The following is a 6,612-nucleotide window of genomic DNA, read 5'->3' on the forward strand; positions in this document are numbered from 1 at the left end:
TGCCTGGGGCAAACTGCTGAAGGGTGGTTTGAAATTTAAGGCAAAAGACCAGAAGCAAGAATATTAGCTTTCTGTGCCTGACTTTGCTGCTGATGTCATGTACATGACAAGAAACATGGCCTTTCTGCTGTTCCTGACTGATAAGACATTTAATTTGCTCTTTTTTGATCTGAAGATGTAGGTCTATGTTATACAACCAGAAATCATATTATAAGATGCTGGATGTCTCTGGAAGAATGATTTGAGACTAGAAAAGCAAATAGTATTTCCTGTATTGCAGATGAAAATTGTAGAATAAAGACAGAAAAGTCAACTGTAGTTATTAGAGTAAGGAATTGCCAGAATCAGGCTGCTTTGGATATTATTTTTTTCATCAAACAGCTGCAAGACAGACCTACTCACCAGAGTTTTCAGACCCAGTTCCCCTTTGTTTAAATATGATTTTCCTGTTCTAGCTTGTTTTATGGCTAAAACTGACTGCAGCTTAATCTTGTTAAGGGAACAAAAGACTTTCAGCTAGGATTATAACCTCATTCTTTTATTCCATGGATCTCAGCTATTCTTAAGTCAGACCCGTTTTATCTGTGTGGCAGAAATGAGCCCACCTATATTTTCATTTCCAAAGAAAGTTCACCAACAGTTCAGTTAATATTCTTTACAAAGTCATAATCCCCCAAATCCTACTTAGCACTTTACAAATATATTTCTGAAGTTTTTATTTTAGTGATCATTATAAATAGTTCAACTGTGTGGGACAATGAAAGGTTCTTGTTTCAAAATAATATTCAATAAACTCATTTTAGTGGACTGATTTAATTGTTCCGTTTCAGAAAATATTTGGCATCTTTACTGATCCTACCTGTCACTGGAAGGAATTCTTACATTCCAAATCAGTGTTTTGTGAAGTGCCTCTCCTTTTTTCCCCCCCTTTAGGGACTGATGAGTTGTCAGTACTGTTGGGTTTGGCTCTGATCTGCATGGCTATGGGCATTTACTCTGAAGCAGTTTGCTGAGATGTGTGCAACCAGATTTGCTGCCAAAGGTGAAAAAGCACAATTCCTGCAGCTGAGCATTGACAGAAAGTGGAAGATGTGATGAGGAAGCTCTGGGGTGATAAGTAAGTAACCCAGTTTGGACAGAATGGGTGTAGGGACGTGCTCAGATACCACAGTGACACTCTGAGGAGATCAGTGATGCATGCTGAGTTTGTGCTTCTGTCATGCCAGCCTTTGACAGGCAGCCTGGAAGGCTAATTAAGAGACATGGTTGTAACTCTTACAACAGTTATATTTATGTATCTGAGAAAGGCAATTGCAGAAATGCTGTATGTGCCTTTGGTGGTGAGTTCTGATAACCTGCTCTGTAAGAGCACAGGGGGAAAGTTCACTCTCAGAACTTGAGAACATAAATGTTTCTATTGATCTGCATGGGCAAAGTTAATACACAACACAAGGTTATGGACAAAATCCAGTCCTTTGATACCAGTGAGTATTTCTGTGAATTTAATGAACCTTACATTGTATCTTACAAATGACAGAGTTAATTCCTATTAGTTGTGTACATAAATTGCTGTTAATTAAAGCTCTAGGCATTTTTGAAAGCTCAATATACTTGCTTGTATTCTGATGCCTTATAATAAATTAACCTACCTTGACTCATTTAGCTCATAGGGTACTCCAAGATTTATCTTGTGTGGCATTTAAATGACTTTAACTGTCTTTTGAAGCCTTGGTAGAGATAACAGGATGGAGTAAGAGAATTCTTGGCAACAAATTTGCTTACAGTTCTCTGTGAAAGCCCCAAAATGCATGTTGAAGTCAGTGTTTTCAAGTGTGGTAAAAAAATCCTCAAAAGCCTAAACAAATAGAAAGCCATCCTTGGCCTGTCCAAACATCTAACAACCTATTGCTACCTTCCAATAAGGATTAGCCACTCTCCTACTATTTTAATCTCTGTTTAAATGTGAAACTTAACAGAGTTTTCCTTTAACAATAATTCAGGGTACATGTGCTGGAAAAGTGAACAGTCCTCAGGTTCAAACTGGGTGAGTAATAATAAGCATCTTTAGATATTTTGATCCAGCAACTGGAAAATTCAGAAGATCAGCCACTAGCCCAGGTGGAAAGAGGTTGCCAAGGACATTTTACCAGCCAGTTCTGGATCCTGTCTTTAGGGTACAGCAATACTTTGTCTTGGTTTGATTGAAAGGGTGTAAGGGGAGACTTCTTTTAGTTTAGCAGGTTAGCTCTTAGAAGAGCCATCCCTCTTATAAAGTAGTTCTGAAACTTTTCAGAGACTAGAAAAATTCTGTAGTATAAGAAATATGCAAAAGACAGGACAGAAGTAGAAGGCAGCAAATCTGAATGGTCTTTTCACTTAAATAACTTATTCTGGGTGTCATTAAAGATTTGTGCGTCAGCCTTTCTTGATATAAAATTTGGAATCTCCTTTGGAATTATAAACATTTGATGTAATTTGAGTCTTGAGCTGTGTGATCTTTGTGAATAGTTTCTCAAACAGAAGCACAGAACAAAGAAAACAGAGGGTTTTCAGACATGGAACATGTTTAAGATAAATGGTAACCAGGGCCTGTCTCTGTTATATTTCTCATTCCAGTTGCTGTAAACTCATTTCAGGTTGTTGATGCCATTGCAGATTTTAAGAGGGAAGAGACAGCCAAACTGAGAGAGAAACCTGATATCCAGCTAGACACTGAAGATCAAGACCAAGGGGGGGAAAACCCCTTCCTAAGGTGACTTGGGCTTTCTACTTCGTTAGAGTTGCCAGCATGGTAGCATTTCTCACCCTTGAGCTGTATAATGAGAAGTCTTTCAGGTCATTCTGAAATCCACAGAAACTTAACTAATTGACTTTTTTACAATCTGGTCAGTGATCAGTTTGTTCATCAGGAATGTTGTGATTTGAAGTAAGGTGCTTGGTAAGGTATTGCACTAAATTTGCTGGAAAGATTACAGCACTGAAGTGTGTTTCATGGTATTGCTAAAATCTCTACTAATATGACCAAGCCCCAGGAAAAAATTTTGACTAGGGGGATTTAAAGAAAAGGTCTGGGGTTTATTTTAGTTTAAGAAAAGGGAGAGAATTTTTATTTCATACATTAAAAGCCCACCAACACTGCATCCCTCCCTCCCTCTTCTCAAGGTGTAAAGGCAGTTCTAATTCAGAGTGTCTGTTGCTGCACATGTGCTGTGGCTGTGTGATCAGGAACGTGGTTTCTGGATGGCTCTCACAGATTCCAGTATATTCGAGGACACTCATGTTTTATTTCAGCTATTAGATTTAGTATAATCCAAGAATCCAAACCTTTCTGTTGAAACTCAGGACAACAGCCCAAGGAAAATTGCTGGTTTTCAGTAATTCAAACATACAGTTAGGTTCAAATTGCTTGTTCTAGGTTAGCATTTTACTCATAGTCATTAACAAGATTTAAGCAGTCACAGGGAAATTTTGCATGGCTGTCATGACTTTTTACATTGCACTCATACACGTAGGGTTCCACATGCTATTGAAATGGTTTATTTGGGGATCAGTTATTAGGTTTTTTGAAACAAGTTTTAATTACAGTGTGAATTTTGGTTCCCTAGGCCGTGATGCGTGGCTGTCTGCCTGCTGGAGATGCCTTGCTTCACATGGTCACTGCTCACCTACCATCCCCTGGAACTGCACAAAAATAACACTGTGAACTTCTTTAGGAGAGGCCACCTGAAGATGAAGCTGCCATGGGTAAAAAAAATACAACCCAGATTATGGGGACTGTCAAAAATAGAGCACCCTTAGTGCACAGGGGAGTAAAACTACCTAAAATAGATTTGGATCAAGTTTCTGTCTCTTAATGATAATTACTAGTCTGGGATAATGTTGAGCAGGATGTCACAAAAAATAAGAAAGCAAAGGAAAAGAGTTGAGATCCTACACATAAAAAATGCTTTATGTCCTTCTATGCTGGATGCTGATATGTGTGAAACCATGTTGTGTTTTATGACAGTGATAGGAAGGAGTTAATTTTTGAAGAATTAATTTGTAAGATAATCATCAGCTTGAATATTTTCAAGAGGCTCTGCATTTTTTTGGATTTGCATGGCTTTGTCAGTTCCCTCAGAAAACCACAAATGCTGAAATAAATACATCATTTCAAGTAACTTTCAAGTCCAGTATGAGCAGAGGAGAAGCTTACCTGTGATGGCATGTCTTTAATCCTCTAATAAATTACCTCTTCCTTGCAAAACCAGAACAAGACTTCTGGTTAGAGGCCAGAAGTTTTTACTTCTGGATTGTAATTGATTACAGGGGATCTTTAAATCCCCCTACTCAAAATTTTTCCTGGGGCTTGGTCATATTAGTAGAGATTTTAGCAATACCATGAAGATTCTACCAGAAGAAGGAAGCTTGGGCAAGAAGGGAAAAAGTACTAACAGAGGTCTCAGTGTTGGAAGAAACAACAGTGGTGAAGATCCATGATCTTAACAAAGAGCCTTTTATAGCTACCACTGTCTGTCCACACTCATTTGTCCTTTATTAACTGCAAAAGAGAGGAACTGCTAATAATGTTCACTGAATTTTGGGAATCATAGGTATATAGTTGTAAATTCTGAAGCCTCACAGAAAAAGTGTCTGATGCAGATACACATTTTATTCCAGGTGTCAAAAACTGTGAACCCAAAGACCCTCTGATGATGTGTATTTCCAGTGTGGTCCCCACATCTGATAATGGACATTTCTGTGCCTTTGGGTGAGTCTTCTCTGGTATTTTTTCCACTGAACACAAAGTTTGAATCGTGGAACCAAACTATACACCTGGCAGGAAAGAGATCTTTACCTAAAACCCATTCAAAGATAGATGAAAATAGTTTTGGGGTTTTTTTTTTAGTAGCAATGGATGCAAAAACAAATGCTTTGTGGAACCCTAATGAAATGAAGGTTGTATTTCTTTACAGGAGTCTTCTTTTCCTGTTTAATAGTTAATCACTCACCCAGAGAGATTATAGGCAAATGATAAGGAATTCTCCTTTGTGTGAAAAGTTTTTTGGAAACGCCGATGATAAAACAAGTATTGAAAGATTGTTGTTCATCCTGTTTGTGCAGAGCTGTCTTGATGATGGGTCGTTATGTTGATCCTTTTGAGGCAGCATTGTTGGTCTAGTTGGTGTTAAAACAGTTTTTGGTGAGGACAGATACCAGTTTACCACCTTTGAAGATGAGCTCTTGATGTGATTTAATGGCATGGCTGCAGGCTCAAAGCAGTTTTCAGTTGTGAGCTAACACAAGATAAATAGGGGTAAGTTCAGTCAGTGTTTAAACAGGCAAATTCTGGGGAAAAACACAAACTCTGCAGCAATTAGTGTTGAGATTTTGAGCAGTACTTTTTCTTATGTTCTTTTTAATGCTCAAATGCCTCAGTAGGGCAGGAACTATGTTTAATGTGAAAGCACACAGTTTTGTTGGTGAGGAGTTTTGTTCTGGAGCACTCCTGGCAACAATATAATGATAATTTGTTAATTTTTTTTAATACTTGGGGCTGAGCAGTTTTGGGATCTGACATTTTTCTGATTTAGACTCTGTGTGATTCTGTTAATACTAATAAATTCTTAGAGTGTTTTCTCATTGCTATTTCCTCTTCCAGTCTATTATTGAGGAGTCAGTGAAGACGTCACTGTTGGAGCAGGGAAGAAATTTGCCTTAAAGATCTGGAAGAAGATCATGCTTGTATTCCAGTTAAGGTATTCAAGAATTTTTGTGGGCTGCCGTGTATGGAATATGACTAAATATTAACCTTTGAAAATATCATCTTAATCTACTGCTGTTAGTTTCCTTTAGAGCAACTTCCTTAAAGCAATCTGAAACTTTTTAGGTGACCAACCACCAATTAAGTAATAAAACGAATTTTTTATTAGTTCATTGGAAGAGCTTAGAATTAAGGGAGAGATGTGAAGAAAATCCAGTGAACAGGGGAAGCACCTTGAACAATGGTGGTAACTCTCAGCTTTCACTAATCCTAGTGAAAATGCTGTTCTTTCTCTTGATGAAGGCAGCAGACTGGGGCTGGATGACCAAGTGAACCTGGCGTTAGCCCTCTGCCTTGGGAGCAGAAGACACAGTTCATTGAGTGGCATTTGACTGGTATGTTGAAAAGATCAGCTCTGTACTTTGGAATTTTTTTGTCACTGATGTCCTTAGCAGAAGTCAGACCCGGTTTGATCTTACCATGAGACTTCTGGTGAAGCATCAGGCCAGGTGTGCTTCTCCCAGTCCCCCAGCAAACACAACAGGCTGTATATGAAGGCTGGACCCTTTCCTGGTGGCCTGGCAGAGAATGTGGGCAAAGGAGAAGACACTTCCCATCAAGAACTGAAAGAGCAGGTGCATTATCTGTCAGAGGAATTATGAGTGTGATGAGTCTGAGGCTCATGATTTGGGGCTTTGGACCTGATGGCCCTGGTCCAAGTGTCTGAGCTGACACCACAACAGGTGTCCAGTATCCCAGTGAAGTCAAAGACAGTGTTGTTGCTGATTTCCAGTGGGCTACAGAAGAGCTGAGTGCAGTTCTGTACACTTTGTGTTGTGTTCCTGAAATGCATCTGAGCTCTGTTCACG

At 38.9% G+C, this 6,612-nt stretch overlaps 1 pseudogene; it reads left to right on the plus strand.

Moving 5' to 3' along the window:
- Window positions 1-944: 944 nt before the first annotated feature.
- Window positions 945-4,858, plus strand: LOC103772511 (annotated as a pseudogene).
- The last annotated feature ends 1,754 nt before the right edge of the window (window positions 4,859-6,612 follow it).

Source organism: Merops nubicus, unplaced genomic scaffold (assembly GCF_000691845.1).
Source record: "Merops nubicus isolate BGI_N331 unplaced genomic scaffold, ASM69184v1 scaffold47564, whole genome shotgun sequence".
NCBI lineage: Eukaryota > Metazoa > Chordata > Aves > Coraciiformes > Meropidae > Merops > Merops nubicus.